At 41.4% G+C, this 19,679-nt stretch overlaps 1 non-coding gene across 1 annotated transcript; it reads right to left on the reverse strand.

The window, feature by feature from the left end:
• Nucleotides 1-15,997: 15,997 nt before the first annotated feature.
• On the reverse strand, nucleotides 15,998-16,118 carry LOC142447707 (small nucleolar RNA SNORA61). The gene has a single exon (XR_012784367.1). It is a non-coding gene; the product is annotated as a small nucleolar RNA SNORA61 (small nucleolar RNA).
• Nucleotides 16,119-19,679: the final 3,561 nt, after the last annotated feature.

Genomic DNA, 19,679 nt, shown 5'->3' on the forward strand with positions numbered 1-19,679 from the left:
GGAAGGGAAGAAGAGAAAGAAAAGCCAACACTTCTAAATCACCTACAAAAGTTAAACACGTTTGGTAGAGTAAATTCTATCATTAAAATATATCTGAAAGACTCCCCTCCCACCCCTGACATGGGTATGGGAGTGGAGGTGAGACAGAAGGAAGAGGGTGTATTGACTCTCTTCAATCTGTCTGCTTGTCTTCCTGTCTGTCTGTCTACATCTCAGTGTAGATTCATAGCATCCCCAGCGCTCACAGTGCGCATGCTTATCAGAAGTCATCTTCCAGACCGTTAAGTATCACCATTAAATGCAAAAGTCTAATTTTTATCTCTAGAAAAATGTTTTCCAATAATATTATTTAAAGCTGCTGGACATAGCCCTTTATACAAGTTATGATCAGGTGAGGCATACCTGACAGTAGATTTTTAATGTCACAGTCTTTATGTGGGTCAAACTGCAATTAATTATTGGCTCATGCTATGTGTCTAAAGGATGCTAGTGGGGAGCAATTAACATAAGTGCACAAACTCAGATCTCCCTGCCCGTGAGTCCATTCGACTCACAGGGACCCTGTAGAGCACGGTCATCACGGTTTCCGAGACAGATACTCTTTGCACGAACTTGTCTTTCTCTGAAAATAACTGCCACATATCAATTTTTTGAAGGAAAATAATAAAAATTTTACTTACTCAGAGATATCTACTAGAGTCAAATAAGATGGAGTGACTTGTGATCAATTGGGTTCTAGTTTAACTACTGGTTATGTATCATATATTAAGATACCTAAAATTCTTGAGTGAGAAGTAAAGTGTTCATTTTTTACCTGGGCAGTTTCAAAAAGGAAAATGACATGCCACAAGATGTCACTGTTATCCTAATAAACTGATAAGAGCATTAACCACTTATATTTTAACATTAATAATGTTAAATGGGTAAGAACTTCATAATAAGCACAAAGGTCATTGATTACTTTACATAGTTCCACAGCTCCATGAAAATACACGTGCACTCTGGAATGAGCCTCTTGCATTCAATGGCAACTTTCAGAAAATAGAATATGACTTTTTCAACCTTCAGTTAAAGTAATCTGTATTTTTATGACACAGTTCCATCTAGCCTATTTCTAACTTAGACTTGACTGGATGGAACTCTGATAAGAGTCATGGGTCATATGTTGGTCTGATAACCTCAAGGTCAGCAGTTTGGATTCACCACTGTTCTGCTTGAGAAAGGTGATACTTCATACTCGGGTCAAGATTTACAGCCTCCATGTCCTACAAGGTCACTCTCCATTGAAAGAGCCACTAGAGCAGCGAGGCTTGTTTTATTTTGAGTTGGTAATAAAGACTCCAGGATACGGAGACAGTAAAGGGTGTTTATGTCCCTTCTATGATGCCAGAATAGAGGCAAAAGGATGAGAAAAGCACAGTTGGGTTATACAAAAGAGAACATATTTCTTTCTTGGAAAAGGCAAAAATTACTTTAATAGAGCCTAGAGATGCGGCCTGACACAAGCCGTGGTATTTTCAGTTGCCTTATATGCATGTGAAGGTTGGACATTGAATAAGGAAGGAATAAGGAAGATGGAAGAGGAATTGATCATGGTGCTGGCGAAGAATATAGAAAGTACCAGGGACTGCCAAAGAACAGACAAATCTCTCTTGGAAAAATTACAGCAAGAATGCTCCTTAGACACAACGATGGTGAGGTTTTCTCACATACTTTGGACATGCTATCAGAACACGGTACTTGATAAAGAGGAAAAGCAACTTAAAATAAAGCAAAAGGCTCTCAATGTAACGTTCGACACAATGGCGGCAACAATGGCTTTAAACATAACAAAAATGGTGAGAGTGGCACAGGGCCAGACCCTATGTATGGTATACATAGGGGGATACTTAGAGGCGTGCTATATGTAGGGTTACAGTGAGACACAACCGACTCGACAGCACCTCATGACAACAACAACAGGTGCTGGTCTGACTGAAAATCATTAGGCATGAGCTCTCAATCTGGAAGCTTCTCCGCCTCTGGGAGATCTCAGCCCATGAACCTCAGCAGGACACCGACCATTTGGTCTGCCCTACAAGGTACGATGCTCTACAAGGTACAATGAGTTACAAGTTGGGCCCTTAACCACAAGGTCAGCTGGTTGAAACCTCCAGTTGCTTCAGGGGAAAAAGATGACACGTTCTACTCCGTGAACAGTCGGGGGAGCCCACCAGGCCAATTTGGCCGTGCCCCTGGGCTCACTGTGAGTCAGATTCGACTCCAAGACACTGACTCTGATTTGGGTTTTCAGTACCAGCTCTGGCATGCTCTTACAATTCCAGACCACTGTCAAGCAAGCTCTCTTCTTCCAAGAACTGATTTTTTTTTCAGCTTAAAGACACTCATTTTCAGCTTAAAGACACTCATTTTCAGCTTAAAGACTCTCTAATTGTTCATGAGAACAGAAAGGATCCTACTAGCCGTGTTGTAGAAAGGGGCTAACTTTCCTCCTGGGCACATAGATTTCTCAACTGCTTTCAAGTTGGGTGTAACCAAGCCACCACATTCTGGCCAAGTGTTTGTGTGTGCCACTTGTCTGTCAGGGCATGAAGCACCCCACCTCTGCTCACCTCCCTGGTCTTTCTTTTGCCCCCTTAGCGGTTTGTGTAGGACTGTGGTTAGGAACGGAAAGAACCCCAACGGCAGGAACTACAGGGTCCCCTTCCTCAGAGATGCCCCTAGAAAGAGACATGTCCAGAGGGGTCATGCGACCAGGGCCACCCACCTGATCTGTATATGAACAAACATTAAATGTTTTTTTTAAAAATCATCTTATTGGGGGCTCTTACAAATCCTATCACAATCCATACATCCATCCATTGTTCCAGGCACATCTGTATATATGTTGTCATCATCATTTTCCAAACACTTTCTTTCTAGTTGAGGCCTCGGTATCAGCTCATTTGCAAAAATTAGTCTTATGTGGTTAAATTTCCCACATGTATGTGAATAATTTATTCTTACAAACATGCATTGTACTTTTTCACTTTTTTGGGACATTTTGCAAAAATAATGCACTGTTATTTTTATGCTAGCTAATGGCATGTCTTCAATAAACTACTCACAATTATTTTAAATTAATGCTTTAACTTTGTGAAGTTAATCTCATTCAGAGTGGTTAATAATGCAGGACAAGTATTTTGAAGGATTTTCCAGGGTTAAGCCTTAAGGAGCCTTGTTACATAGGCCCAGTGGGGCAACTATCAGGTTTTGATTAGATTTTACCACCTTTAAGGTCTGGACTCTGAAAGTTAAATACTGGAAACAGTCTTTTGTTTTCTAGACCCATCTGCCCCCAGAACTCTCCATCTCCTGCTTGTTTGCCTCTTTTGGAGGCGCTCGGAAGGGCCAGCCTAATTGGCAACTTCCCAGTATCCGGGCTGTGACTGCTCCGTACAGCACCTTCAGCTATGGCATCTCTCTCTTCTAAGGACTGAACCACAGAGAGAAGCAGTCAAGTAGCATGTCATGGTTAGACACCTCCAAGTCAGCTCCGACTCACAGCAGCCTCGCGTATAGCAGGACAGAACCCTGCTCGGTCCTGCACCATCCTCACAATCAGTTGTCATGCTTGAGCCCACGAAAGCAGCCACTGTGTCACCCTATGGAGCCTTGGTGGCACAGTGTGTTAAGCTTTGGGATGCTGACTGGAAGAAAGATGAGACTTTCTGGTCCTTTAGAGATTCATATTCTTGGAACCCACAAGGACTGTACTACTCTGCCCTATTGCATAGCTCTTATTCCAAATCTACATGATGTCTGGGAGATGGGTTTTGTTTGGTGTTGCTCCATTTCATTGAAAAAGCCCCTCTATTCTTTTGGCCCTTAATTTTAACAAGTAAGCTGTCTTTTTCCTATGATTGAAAGACAAAGACTTGATACGCAAGATAAGCAAGACAAAGACTTGATACGTTAGCTTCTAAGGGGCATTCTGGCTATACTTCCTTACAGACAGATCTATTCAGTTTCACTCAGAAGTCCATGGTGTGGCTAATAGTCTTCATCAAGACCCTAATTTAAAGGCGCTATTTCTTTAGTCTTCCATTTTGCATGTTTGAAAACAGCACGCCTTGTGTCAAGCACACCTTAATCATTAAAGGGACACCTTTTCAACACTTCAAAGCAGTCTTTTGCAGCAGATTTGCCAAATGTAATATGTTGTTTAGTTCCCTGACTGCTGCATCCATAAGTATTGATTGTCCATCTAAGAAGAATTAAATCCTTGACACCTTCAATTTCTTTGCCATTTGTCCTGAGGTGGCTTATTAGCATGGGTGTAAAGACCTTTTTCTCCTTTTTATGTTCAAGTATTGGTGGCCTTTAAATTCATCATCTTTTCCTAGGCCTGAAGTCACTGAAGCAAACACAAGGCAATATAATTGAATATGCTATTAATAAAGACGTATTCTTTTTTTCATTAATTGACCATTTAGTAAGCCCCTACCATGTCTCATGCCCTTTGCACAATCAGGAGAGATCAGTCCCTGGAAAAGGATAGCTTGCTTGGTAAAGTAGAAGGGCAGCAAAAAAGAGATAGACCCTTGACGAGATGATTGACACAGTGGCTGCAACAACAGGCTCACACAACAATCGTAAGGATGGTACAGGAGCAGGCAGTGTTTCCTCTGTTGTATATATGATCTTCATGAGTTATGTACATAGGATCTCCATGAGTTGTGTACATGTGATCTCCATGAGTTATGGACATGTGATCTCCACAAGTTATGGACATGTGATCTTCATGAGTTATGTACATAGGATCTCCATGAGTTGTGGACATGTGATCTCCATGAGTTATGGACATGTGATCTCCATGGGTTACGTACATAGGATCTCCATGGGTTATGGACATAGGATCTCCATGAGTTATGGACATAGGATCTCCATGAGTTATATACATAGCATCTCCATGAGTTATGTACACATGATCTCCATGAGTGATGTACATGTGATCTCCATGAGTTATGTCAACCTGAGGGTACCTAAAAACAACAACTCAAGACAGGCTCTGAGAAGGTCCTGGAGAAGCTAACTCAGCCCTCGCCCTCAGGGAACTCACGGACCACTTGAAGGCAGCAGGGGAGCGACAAAGAGGGGCAATAGAACTGTGAGAAGGCACCTGGCTAGAGGGAAGCTCAAGGTGGATGGTTCTCAAAATTAAGTGGACTATACGCTTTAAGTTTTGTACACTTCATTGTATATAAATAATATTTTAATAAAAACTATTAAAAGGAACCAATTGGAATATTTTTTAAATAGGACTTTTTCTTAATTTCCCCCTTCCTCTATTCTACATAACACATCTAACACATCATTAGACTCTCTCTCATACATCCTTTATTTAACTACATTTACTTGTTATTTTTGATTTTTAGTTTGGGCCTTTACTTTCTCTTGATATTCAAGATGAAGTTCTTTATAAACTAACCTACTTTTTGAGTATTTATGGCATGCTTATTTCACAGGCATGACACAAATTAAAACAGTGCTAAAATACTTTGAAATTACAAAGCGCATGGAAGTTCTACACGGAAGACTCAGACACGACGGAGCAGTGCTGTGTGTTTTCCCCCTTGGGGAAACGCTGAATTCAAGTTATCATACTAAGAACTCAGCTTATAAAGAAAGAATGAGTTTAAAAATCAGTACAGAACAGCTAAAAAATGTCAAATCCTGGGTAAAAAAAACAAGGAAACAAATGAAAGACAATACACTTGCTTTTCACTTATCAACTATCTCATTACCTGACATTTCACATTTATGACAATGGTAAACGGTGTGCTATTTACGGTACAATATCTTTGACCAGTAGACAGACATTGTGTACACATAGAAACATTGTACCAAGTAGACGACTAGGAGAGACTGGGTGAGGTCTCCCTGAGGTGCTAGAGTGCCAAGCGGAAAGAGGAGCTGGGCTGGGATAGCACCTGTGGGGATGGGACACTGCCTAGTATGACCTGGGTGCCCACAGGGCCTTGAGGCTGGAGCAGCAGCAACCAATACCCTGAAGGGGATGGCATTCATGGCCGGGGAAGAAGGAGGACCCAGAGTCTTGCCCCAGCTCTCAGCACCGAGGGGTGGCTGTGGCAAGCTGGGCCATGGTCAGATAGAAGGCTGTGACAATGCGTCAGCTATCTGCAGCCCCTGTGCTTCCTTGATGCCACCCTACTGAGTGGGCACAGGTGCGGGCGGGGCGGGGCGGGGCAGGGGTGGGGTCAATGGGTTAATGACCAGCAGCAGTTGCAGTTTAAGGTCAAGTTTAAGAGGTTGGGCTGACCTTCATAGCTTTGGAGGAAACTGAGTGTGGGTTCTCATGGTGACGTGGGGAGCAGGGTCACCCAGCAAGAGTGGACGCTGTTTTAAATGTATATGTATGTTTTTGAAATACCTTTCAAGATCAAGTAACCCTGTATGTCAGGTGGTAAACGTCCTGCTGCACCAGCAGCTATTACTCATCCGTGTAACATACTCTATCTGGTGTTAGGAATGTGCATGTCTCCATCAGGCTGACTTTGAATGTTTTGAGAGTGAGAAGAAAGCATCAGCGGTCTATTTGGCATTGACTCTTCAGGTTCAGTGCTGTCCAAGGTCAGTTTTGTTTCATTTATATAAGAAAATAAAAGGCATTGCTGGGTTTAAACAAGTGGCACATATATGGCAAGGGAAGCATGAACAGTAACCAGTGTACATTTCAAAAACAGAAATCTGTGTATTTGCCTGCCACCCAGGCAATGCCAACTCACAGCGACCCCACAGGACAAGGGGAATGGCCTCTGTGCGTTCCTCACACTGCAACTCTTTACCAGAGTAGAAATCTCTGCTTGTTTTGTCTTTTTCCCACAGAGCAGCTGGTGGTTTCAAACCGTGGACCTCAAGGATCACAGCCCAACTCGTAACCACTGTGCCACTAGGGCTCTCAATTACCCTTTCTGCTAGGCTTTAAGGATCTCTCAAGGTGCCTAATTTACGCTGAGATGGTGGCGGGTTGAGTGGTTTGGTTTCTTTCTTGTTTTGAGTGTTTTCTTTTTGCTTGTTTGTTTGGTTGGGGTTTTTTTTTTTAGTGTTTTCTATTACAAATCTTGCTCCCCCCAAATCAATCCTTCCCCCATTCTCCTGCTACAAAAGTACTTTCCATTTTATAGCAAAAGAAACAGAACCATATGGGCTAGGGACAGCTCTGCTTCAATAATGATAATTATCCAAAGTATCATTATATTGACACTGTACTCTTTCAATAGGCTAGCCACCTTGCTGTCCACAGGCTGCAAAACACCGTTATCGTAACAATAAAACTCAAAATCCTTTCCATATTCTTTTAACAATGAAAATCACAGTCATCCAATTGTTTCCATCTCATAGCGACCCTATAGAACAGGGTACGTCTTCCCCTGTGTATTTCTGAAACGATAGCTTTATACAGAGGGGAAAGCCTTGACTTTTTCCTGCGGAAAGGCTGGTTAGTTTGAACGGCTGACCTTGCAATTAGCCCCACGATGTGAAAGTTCAGGCAGAGTGGTAACACACTGGGCGGCTAACTGCAAAGTCAGCAGTTAGAAACGTCTGCCCCTCCTGGGAGGCTGTCTCCTCCCATAAAGAGTTAGAGTCTTGGAAACCCACGGGCAGTTCTACCCTGACCTGTATGGTCCCTCTGAGAGAGCACTGACTGGGTGGCAGTGAGGTGTTTCGTTCTTTCTTTTAACAATACTACATATTATATTGTCCTCATTCATTAATAATGAAGTCCCGGCTCAAAGTAGTTGCGCTCAAAGTAGTTACACTCAATGCTCAATGTCTAAAACAAATAACATTCAGTTCCTAGATACTGTATTGAGCAGATTGTTAGACAGGGAGCCGTAGTTAGAACCCAGGACTCAATATTACTAAGCACAGTTGTTATGCAATGAATTTCTTATGTTTTTTCATTAGACCCATTGAGTCAAGTTTGACTTACAGAGATTCTGTGCAACACGGTAGACTTGCTTCATAGGATTTTCTAGACTGCAATCTTTTAAAAATTATTATTAAAACATCATTTTATTGGGAGCTCTTACAGCTCTCATAACAATCCATACATCAACTGTACCAAGGCCTTTTTACATATGCTGCCATCATTATTTTCTAGACATTTATTTTCTGTTGAGCCCTTGGAATCCACTTATCTTTGTAGGTGTAAATTATTAGGTCTTTCTCCTGGATTGAAACTGCATTTTTATTCCCATCTCTTCTAAAATACTAGTCCACCCCAAATGTGAATCAAAAACATAATCTTTCTCCAAAGAATGAAACAATTCATATTCTAGTCTTTGAGAAAGTCCATGGGTAGTAGGCATGATTTAACATGCTTGGTGACTAACTGCAATGTTAGAGATCTGAATCCACCTGGAGACGCCTTCTGGGAGCCCCAGTGGCAGAGTGGTGATGAGTTCAGCTGCTAATTGCAAGTTCATCAGCTTGATACCAACAGCCTCTCTGGAGGAGAGCACAAAATTCTATTCCCATCGAGAGTCTTGGAAACCCTTGGGGGCAGTTTTACTGTGTGCTTCAGGGTAGCTGTGAGTCAAAATAGACTCATTGGCAGTGAAGTTGGTTTTTGGAGAGAAACTTGCATGAAAGGCTTCACAATCTAGTTGTAAAAAACTTGCCATCAAAACCCTATGGAAGCACAATGCTCTCACACACATGGGACCACTCTCAATCAGTCACCTTGAGAACACTGTTCTCAGATCATGAGTCAAAAGACCAGCAAGACAGGCAAAAATCCATTGTAATTCACCATAACTGCATGTGTTTCTCCTACAGTCTTTAGCAGATATTCTTTAAATAGGAGGGGGTATCCCCCAAATGGATTTTCCAAAGGGTAAATACATACCATATGTATTTACATTTTTTTTACAAAGCAACGTTATCACCGCCAAAGTACTCTCCATAACACTTAATACATATGTCAAATCTACGATTCCATTCTTGGAGACATTTCTCAAGCTCACCTGTTGTCAAATCGCTGTCATTTCATGTCCCTCTTCATTTGTGAACACAGGAGGAAGTTGCATGGAGTGAGGCCAGGTGAGTAAAGTGCATGGGGCAATAGAGGCATGTTGTTTCTTTGGTTTTGGATGTGTGTTTGTTTGTTTGTTTGTTGCCCAAAACAGGCACACTGAGATGGCTGTGTGAGCATGTGCATTGTTGTGATGACAAAATCAGTCCCCCATGAGCCACAAATCAGGCCTTTTTGGTCATACACTGTGAGGCTATCTTTTTAGAACTTTTTAGAATAGAAAGCTTGATTAACACTCTGACACGGTGGAATGAACTCCAAATGCACTATTGCCCTCACGTCAAAAAACCAAATGGGCATCCATTTTGGGGGTACCACCTCATATCTATATGTTCCCTCCAAAGCTCCTTCTCATAGCCAAACTTTAACACATTCAATGTCTATTTGTTCAGTAAATATTTACAGGCCACTCAATATATGCCAAGGCTCTTGGGGGAGAGAAGTGAACATTTGTTCCAAGTTTGGGTTCAGCAAAGTCAGTAGTTCTGTGAGATCTCCTAGGTTAATTGTACATTAAAATTCAAATGACCTTTCAGCAAGGCTAAGATGGTCTCTTCTTGCTGGATGTTTGATGACCCAAGAAATTTCCATTTCAAAGAAGCTACAAGATGTTTTTGCTTTTTTGTTTTGAATTCTTCTTAGTACTTTAAAAAGTAGCAGGCTTTTTCTTTTCTCTTTTTCTTAAAACTTAAAAAATTAAAGTTGTTCTAAATTGTAAGCAGTGTTTATCTCTGTACAAAGGGTGTTCATTCATAGATATATGCATTTTAATGACAAAATCAGATAAAACTTGTAAGGTATTATAGCCAATGTAGTATTAGAATCTCATAATATACTTCAGCATTGCTTCATATGATTCAATAGCTTTTATGATTTTGCAAGGCAATATGCAATTATTGTATACGATATGAACTAACATCTATCAAAGCAGGAATAAATTTTAAAATCAATTTTAAAATGATCTGATTCATACAATGATTGCATCATGGTAGCGAGTTTGGTTTTGGAACAAATTGCTAAACGCAAGGTCAGGGGTTCAAATTCACCAACTGCTCCTTTGGAGAAAGATGAGGGGAGCCATTTGCTTTCAGAAAGATTTCTTTCCCTTGTATTAAAAAAAAATTACCTTGGATTGGGTGGAGGTTTATGGAGCATATCATCAGTTTTACATTGAACTCACACCCAATTTGTTTCAACTCATTCACTCTTCTCCCCTCCATGTACCATCCTCTGCTCTGTTTCCTCCTTGGGTTTCCTTCACTCCATGCCTCAACCTCTGGACATGTTTCATGGGTAAGCGCAGCACCTCTTTCCTTAAATGGTTGATTATTCCATCAGAAGGGGCAGGTGCAGTTTCTGACACACAGGTGACTGAGGGTCATAGTCTCTGGGGTCGCATCTACTTCAAGCAGCCAATCTGGTCTCTTATGATTTTGAGTTTTGTTTCACATTATCCTGTCACTGTATCCAGGACCATCTAACAGGATCACTTTCAGAGCAGTTGGTGGTGGTAGGCAGTGCCAGTGAGCTCTGCTCTCAGGATTGTGGACACTGGTTTTTGTGTGGGCCATTAATCCTCTGGATTAATTGCTATTATATATTTCTTTATTTTTTTATCCATCTTTTGTCCAGAGAGAGAGAGACTGGTGGTTGCACCTCACTTGGATGATCATGAGCTCGCTCTAAAGCTCTGACGCCACTTACTCAAGTAAGATGTGGAGCGGCGTCTGTGAGTTCGCTGTTCTGTGAGTATCCCTCGGTGCCCCTCGAGACTGTGACGTCCATACACATGCACAGCCCACGGAACCCTGCCGAAGGGCGCCGCGAGTCAGAACCAACCTGATGGCAGTGGCTTTCTTTCCTGGACATGTGTGTTTATTTGGGGGGAGGGGGGAAGTTAATGGATGTGTAGTGGCTGTGTCATTCTTATTTTAATTTGCATTTCTCTGATGACAAAAGATATTTTGCATATTTTCACATGCTTACTGACAATGCCTATATTTTCTTTAGAATTCTCTAAATCATTCATAAGCAATCTTTATATTTGATCATTTTTATTGCCAATATTTTCTCCTAGCTTTCTTTTTTATCTTCTTAATGCTATCCTGTAAAGGGTAGATTTTTTTTAATTTTTAAGAAATCCAAGTTAGCTATTTTTTCCAAATAATTTTGATGTGTAGTATGTATGATGTAGGTGTGTGATAAGAGTTATTAATTTTAAAAATTTTTTAATTTTACAAACCAAATGTCAATAATTCAGGCAATGTTTGTTGAAAAGAGTAGACTTTCTCCATTGTATTACCTTGATCTTTTTGTAAAAAAATCAACTGCCCAAATCCTCAGGCATTGCTTATGTGACTGTAAAATTATACAAACACTATGGTACTATAGAGTATTTCCTAAAAGTATGGAATAGAAATACCCTCTATGCCTGCAATCTCACTTCTAGGAATATGCCCTATAGAGCACATAGCAGTGGTACCAATAGACATATACACCCATTTTAATTGCATAATTATTCAGAATAATAAAAGCAGGAAAAATCAACAGATGAATGATTAAACAAAATATGGTACAGATGAGCTTTAGGTTACAAATTACTTCTCTTCCTAATTGGCATTTGTACATAAATCAGGACAGTTAGATACAGTTTACTTAATGTCAATTAATCAAATCTCTATTTTAGTATTTAATATAGTGTGCTTTTCTAAGCATTAAACTATATTTAAAACTTTTCCAGACACACTAAAACATTTTGATGTGTTTTGAAAACCAACTTGTTATTACAAACCATTGTATGTGGCTTGCTTCCCCTTTCAAACCATTTTATTAGGACGTAATCGAGACATAGCAGTCCATAGTTCAATCATCTCAAGCAGTATTGTACAATTGCTACCAGATCAGTTTCAAAACATTTCTTCCTTCTTGAACTCCTTGATATCAGCGCCCCAATTTCCCCCTTGAGCCCCCTGCCATAGCCCCCAAGAACCCTTATGCTGTTCGTCCCTATAGATTCACTCGTCCTGGACTTTCTAACTGAACAATATAGAAAAATGCGTAATAGAAAGCCAAAAGGCTACCAATAATGACAAAATACAGCAGAGGTAAACCCACATAAAATATAAACCAGATGATTAGTTGGTTTATTGTGCCAACCTGGCTTATAAACAAGTGGGGTTAATTGAAGGACGGGTAGATTAACAGCTCGGTGGGCCTTGCCTTTGGAGTTCTCAGGTCTCTTGCTTTCTGATAGCCGGACCAGAGTGCAGCTGCCTTAGCCTGTTTCCTGCTTTAACTGGCAGGGCTCACTTCCTGCAAGAAATCCCTGAGGAGAAGCCCTGGGTGCTGGAGCAGCCATGTGGAGACCCCTGCCAACGCTGAGATGCTTACACATTCACTGACTCAGCTTTCCTCCCTGCAGTCGGCATCATTGCGTCTGTTTTGTGAGATGGAGGAAGACTCTGTGGATTGGTGTTGGACGTATGGGTTAATGTTGGACTTGTGGGCTTGGACAGCACTGGCGTAGGATGTTTTCTTGATGCGCGCTTAACTTTATATAAAACTCTCTCTTATACATTATGAGTTTCTGTGGATTTGTTTCTCTAAAGTACCCAGACTAATACACCAGATAAGCACAAAGTGTATCACAAGGAAGACCAAATGACAAGCTTGATAACTATCGTTTGTATATAAGTTGTTTGTAACTTGGACTACTTGTGGATACACACAATGGACTGCTATGCAGCTACAAAGAATACTGATGAACTTACAGATGAATCTACCAGATGTTACTCAATTGTTTTAAAAAAATCACAGTCATCGAGTCCTTTCTGATGCACAGTGACCCTACAGGACAAACTAAAACTGCCCCTGTGGGTTTCTTGGATTTTAAGCCTTTCTAGGAGTAGAAAGGCTCCATTGGAGCAGCTAGTGGTTTCAAACACCTGACCTTTGGTTAACTCACTGTGATCAACCCACTGTGCCACCAGGGCTTCTGAATGCACATCTAAACTCCCTATTTTGTTTGTCTAATTTTGCCTAATAATACCACACTGCCTCGTTATCCCTATTTTATGATGTAGTTGGGGTCTTCTATATTTAAAATAATTTTTAATTGTAAAATGAACCTATTAATTTGTACAAAAAATAAACAAGTTTTAGGTTTTGATTAGGATTACACATAGTGAAAGATCTGTTGGATGAGAGTTGACCCTCTAATGACAGGAAGTCTCCTAATTAATGACCATGACATATCTCTCCATTTATTTAGATCTTCTTTGATTTCTTTCAGGACTCTTTTGTAGCTCTCAGTGTTCAGGTCCTAAATATATATATTTACCATTGATCATTTCATGATTTAGGCTATTATTTTTACTGGTATTTTTATTATAATATTCATTAATTTTTCATTACTTGTGACAGGAATAGGGTTTATTTTTAAAAGACTGACCTTATATCCCAAATTTATTCTTTGTCTGTTTAAATTCACTTATAAGTTTTAAGAAGCTTTTGTTTTGTTTTGCAAGCTCCTTAGGGATTTTTATATTAAAAAAAGTTATCTGTGAATAAATACATTTTCTTCCTTTTACAGTCTAGATACCTTTAATCTCATTATCATGAGCTAATACCTTCCATGCAATAGTGAATAAAAGTTATGAGAACTGAACCTTTCACCATATTACTGATGTTAGGGGAAGATCACTCCGTCCTTGAATACTTAATATGTGTTATATCAATTGGAGGATTTTTAAAATGTTTTTTTATTAGTCCGAGGACATTCTCTAATATATGTAGTTTTCAAAAAGAACATTGTTAATCATCAATAGGTATTGAATTCTGATCAGTATACATTTTGCATCTCCGGAGATGATTATATAGTTTTTCTTTTGGCTGTATAGCAAACTACATTGACTGATAGTATGTAAGTTACTTTTATTTTGAAGGTTAAATAAACATGTGTTTCTGATAGGAAATCCATTTTGTTAATGCTTTTGGACTTTTAAAATAATCCTAAAATAAATTCGCTGTAATTTATGAAGTGTATTTGCTTATTTAATTTTCTTACAATGCCTTCTGTCTTAGCGTGAGAGCAGTGCTGACCTCAGAACTCAGCAGGAAAATCACTTCATATATATATATTTTTTAAGAGTTTGTGGAGAATTGGGATCATTTCTTTAAATGTTAAAGTTGTCTGGAGCTGGAATTTTCTTTGGAGAAGGTTTTTAAATTCAAATGCTGTTTCTTTAGTATGTAAATTCTGTTCAGCTTATCTTTTTGTCTTAAGGGAATTTTGCTGAGTTGTGTCTAGAGAAATGATCTGGGCCCCACACCTGATCCACACAGGGATGTAAGAGAATCTAACTCCACGTCCCACTAAGGCTGCTCTCTATGAAGAAGAAACCAGACATGCCTCCACCCTCCAACCTCCTTCACCCTGTCTGTCACCAACATCCCGCCCACAGGACTTTTCTTCTATGCTGGGTTTAACGATCCCATACGTAGAACTCAGAGAGTACTCATGACTATGGGAGTATTTTAGGGCAGTTACAAAGGTCAGGGTCAGGAAACAGAAAAGTATGCCATTCTTTGATCTGCAGACCCTCTTCTCAGTGATGCTAGCAGGTCCATCACTCTCTGGTTCTCAGTCTCTCGGCCATGCAGCCCCGTGCCTCTACCTTGTTCAACCAAATGTTACAAAGCTCCTTAAATATAGCTCAACACCAAACTCAGTGCCATCGAGTTGATGCCACTCATTATGACCCTAGAATAAGGATGGAGCTAGCCCTGTAAGTAGCCACAACTGTAACCATTTACCGGAGTAGAAAGCCCCATTTCCCTCCCATGGAGCAGTGGTTTTGAACTGCTGACCTTTGGGATCCCAGCCCATTGCTTAACCACTTCACTGCATAAATTAATGCCCAAAGAGCATCCTATCCTTCAAGCCAGCCACCTGCCAAAAGACATTCCACATGACTCCACCTGTGGGCTGGGAAGCCTGCTGCTGTGTCTCATGTTCCTCCACCCCCACCCCCAACCCCACCCATCCCCTGCCTTGCCTCCATTTTTCTACTCTAGGATCTCAAATGTGCAGTGTTCTCCTGCCTCTTCTTTCTTTGTGAAATTCTCCATTTTTGCCTCTAAAATAGCTCATTTTATACCCAGCGGGATAGCAAAACTGACCATCTCCTCACCAGAGTCCTCTACACCTTATTAGCATGCTCTCATCCCATCATTTCATACATGGGTACATGAGACCAGCCATACTAAGTCACTTCATTTCACTGTAGTGCCGTTCAAAGAATTGTTCTATATTTCTACGTTTTCAAAATGGCTGGCAATAGTTCTTCATGATGCTGTCTTATTATACTCCTCATATCCTTTTAACATCTACAGTGATGTTTAAACTTTCGTTCTCGATTTTAGGACCATCAGGGGAAACTATGGCTTTAGAGAGGCTTGCAAAACTTCAAGTAGTTCAACAGAGATGGCAGAATAAATAAGCATGTTAACAAGCAACGGCTCTAAGGGTGCCCAAAGTAGTCAAAACTTTAAATATATACATATTTTTTTCTTACTCACATAATACTAAGAATAAGCAGTACCAGCATGGATGTTCTGGCTGCCCTGCCCCAATGTCCCATGTGTGACGGAATGTGCACCTGGTTGGTTGCTCTGCAGGCACCGAACTGATGAGCTGGAGTTCAACCTCTCTTACAGGAAGAAGTAAATAAGTCAGTCATCCTCACCAGGGAGCAAGATTGTTATCAGGTGGTTTTTCTTGGTATACTTAAATAGCTTTATGACTAATTATAGGGTTAAAGAACTAGAAAACAGATTGGCATACTCAGCTGGGTTATGCAGGACACCTTGAGCCCACAGCAAAATAATAATAATAAGAATTGTTTAAAACTAGCCTATGTGGTACAAAAACATCGAAGTCAGTTTCAATGTTACCTTTTCTCTTTTTATAACAACCCAGATCATTGTTGAGATCTGAGGGGGAAGGAAACTGGAGGATGTTTCCAGACTGTGACTTTTCTCTCGCTTTCTTGCTTTTATTTTTGAGCAGAACATATGCAGAGATAAAAGCATACAGAGTACCGCTGCACCGCTCCTTTCATCAGCATGGTGAGAGTCTTTCAGCAGTATCTCCTAACTGGCCCCACCCCCGCCCATGTCGGTGGGCTTATCTTTCTCTCTTCTCCCCCCCACGCTCCTCCTTCCCTCCTTGTCCCCCAATCCTAGCTTCACCATAATCCCCAAGGTCTCCTTCTTTTGGTGTGAAAATGATTTTTAGACAGAACAACTGTATCCATACATTTTGTAACTTTTTAGCCTCCCTAGTAAACCTCTCTGAGGTAGTTAGTTTATTGTGCCAACCTGGCAGATAAACACACGTGGGGTTAATTGAAAGGCAGAGGGATAAATGGCTCCGTGAGGTCGCCTTTCTAGTTCTCGGGTCTCTTGCTTTCTGATGGTCGGACCAGGATGCAGCTACCTTAGCCAGTTCCCTGCTTCAGCTGGCAAGGCTCACTTCCTGCAAGACATCCCGGAGTAGAAGCCACATGGACCTACCCCAATGCAGCCCTGGGTGCTGGAGCAGCCATGTGGAGACCCCTGCCAGTGCTGAGATGCTTACACGTTCACTGACTCAGCTTTCTTCCTGCAGTCGGCATCACAGTGTGTTTTTGTGAGATGGAGGAGGACTTTGTGGATTGGTGTTGGACTTATGGGTTAATGGGTCAGTGTTGGACTTGTGGGCTTAGACAGCACTGGCTTAGGATGTTTTCTTCATGTGCACTTACGCTTTATGCAAAACTCTCTCTTATACATGAGTTTCTGTGGATTTGTTTCTCTCAAAGTCCCCAGACTGACACGCTCACCATAGTGACTCTTGTCTGTGAGGTCTATATGGACATTGCAACAAATGATTTAACTCGCCAGAGAAGCCGAGTGCTGCGGAAGGACAGTTGGTAAAGAGGACGAAGGGTGGAAGCATGTTTACTCTCTGCCTCATAGGGCTCATTCTTGGGGAGACAGGGAGGTGGATTCTCCTTGTGTTTTGTAGCCAGAAGAGGTCAGACATGGCCTCACCCCACTCCTCCCTTGTCCACCCGTGTGATGCGCAGCTGCGGCTCATCTCAAAGCTCTGGCGCATGCTGGGATATCCATTCTCAAATCTCAGCTTAAGTACCATTTGGTCGCAGAGCATTGTCATAGCATCCCCTTCATCCCTTCGTCATCAGAGGAAGCGAGAATCTTAACTATAGAGCTGTATTAAACACTAATTTTCCTTCAGAGCAGAACATGCTTTTTGTTATCATTTGTCCAATGTAGGCCTCCCATTGGAGACTACTCGTCACTCCGTTCATCTACAAGCCAAGGAGAGTGTTTGTGCTGCATAAATATTAGTTGAGCATATGAATAATATTCATATGACAGAAGGGAATATTTTGTATTTAGTCTAAATCTTTCAATGATTTTTATCTTCTGAAATGTGATAAGAAATCTTATTCTTATTTTATAAGTAATTTTTAAACAATCCGCACAGACTGTACATTGTAAAGAAAAGTATTTGGACTTTTCTGGAAATCTATTTATTGGTAAAAATAAAATAAAACAGCATGCAGGCAGATGTTCCTGGTTGGGAACAAACATATTTCCCATTGTTTCTAAGTAAAAGCTTAAGGACTTCTACTCTCATCTACAAGTGTACCTTGATATTAGAATTCATGTGTCACAGAAAGTAAAAAAAAAAATCATGCATTACATCTGCCCCTGTGAGGCAGCCCTACTCTGCTGCACGGGGGTCTCGCTGAGTCAGGAGTGAATTGGCAGTGCCAACAACCTCCACGGGCACATTGTCATTACACCTGTTGGGGTTCTTGGTCACAGACAGCGGGCACCACAAATGAACTTGAGCAAGCCCTAGTAGGAAACAAACAGAAGAGCAAGATATCAATGTGTGAGACAGGGAATAAACAGAAGCCACATTCAAACATTGGAACTCAGACGAGTTTAATCAGAGAACTACTTGGCCTCAAGGGAAATCTCTCTCTCTCTCTCTCCCTCTCTCTCTCTCTCTCTCTCTCTCTCTCTCTCTCTCTCTCTCTCTCACACACACACACACACACACACACACACACACACACACACACCCCAGATCTAGGAGCAATGGCCCTTCATTCTTACCGCTAGACCTGCAGGGTCCAGGGCACCGAAATGTGACAGAGTGGGCAAGGTCTCCCTCATAGCAGAGAACGCAGCAGTCTTGTGGCATCCCAGAGCGAGGGAGCCCATTCAACCACATTTTCTTCCTGTTTGCCACTTTTTCTGCGTGACCCACCAACCACGAAGGGGACTCCAACAAGTGAAAGCCCACGGAGTGAGACCCAACAAGAAGGCCACCAGCAAGCTTACCTTCGGGTCAGCTTTAACTGTTGATGTGTGAGAGGAACCCAAATAAAACCTACACACCAATCTCTGCTTCCTGATCCAGGAGAAGAGCAGAGTGGATTTGGAAAGACAGAAGATGTGTGACAGACAGCCTTTGAAGTCCATGAAGCATGGAGATCAGGGCCCACAGTCAGGGTGCAGTGTAGCACCGATGAAACATACAGCTTTCCTCTGGTTCTTTAATGCTTCCTCCGCACCACTATCATGACCCTAATTCTACCTTACATATCTGGCCAGACCAGAGCACGCACATGAATAGAGATAAGAGCTGGAAACACAGGGCATCCAGGACACAAATTGAGAGTAGCCATACCGGGAGGGTAAGGGGGCGGTGCGGGGAGGAAGGGGGAACCGATCACAATCACCTACCTATAACCCCCTCCCAGAGGGATGTACAACAAAAGGGGCAAAGGGAGATATCGGAGTGTGCAAGACATGAAAAAATAATTTATGAATTATCAAGGATTCATGAGGGAGGGGGGAGGGGGAACAGAGGAGCTGATACCAAGGGCTCAAGTAGAAAAAAAATGCTGTGAAACTGATGATAAGAACATATGGACAAATGTGCGTGACACAATGAATGGGTGATGGATTGTGATAAGAGTTGTCCGAACCCCCAATCAAATGATTTACAAAAAGAGAAGAAAAGGCCCTGTAGCTTTCTGTTAGTGTGCCATTTTAAATCGCACAGCCCGGGAAGGCAAGTAGTCCTCACCCTTCTTTCAGTTAGGGCTCTGCCCGTTCGCTGTAGTTACAAAGATCTGTAAAAGGGGAGAGAGGTGGTATCCGGTGACTATTTGCTGGTTGCCAACAGCATATTATAGATGTCGCCCTTCTCTTTAGTGTGTGTCTGCTGTTCTGTTTGTAGGTTTGGGAGGGTGGTAAGAGATTCATCTAAATGAAAAATGCCAGCCACAGAATTCTCTAGATCGTGTGATTCAATTTATATGATGTCTCCAGAGCAGAATATTAGTAGAGCTACTTCCCCAATGTCTTTAGTATTCAAGAGAAGTGAGTGAAAGCAAAGGCTAAACACCTGGGGCTTTCTATTTCAGGGAGAAGATAGGCAGGCACCAATTATTCCAGGATTCATTCATTTTATAGAGGAGACCTGCGAGGGAGG

Source organism: Tenrec ecaudatus, chromosome 4 (genome assembly GCF_050624435.1).
Source record: "Tenrec ecaudatus isolate mTenEca1 chromosome 4, mTenEca1.hap1, whole genome shotgun sequence".
NCBI lineage: Eukaryota > Metazoa > Chordata > Mammalia > Afrosoricida > Tenrecidae > Tenrec > Tenrec ecaudatus.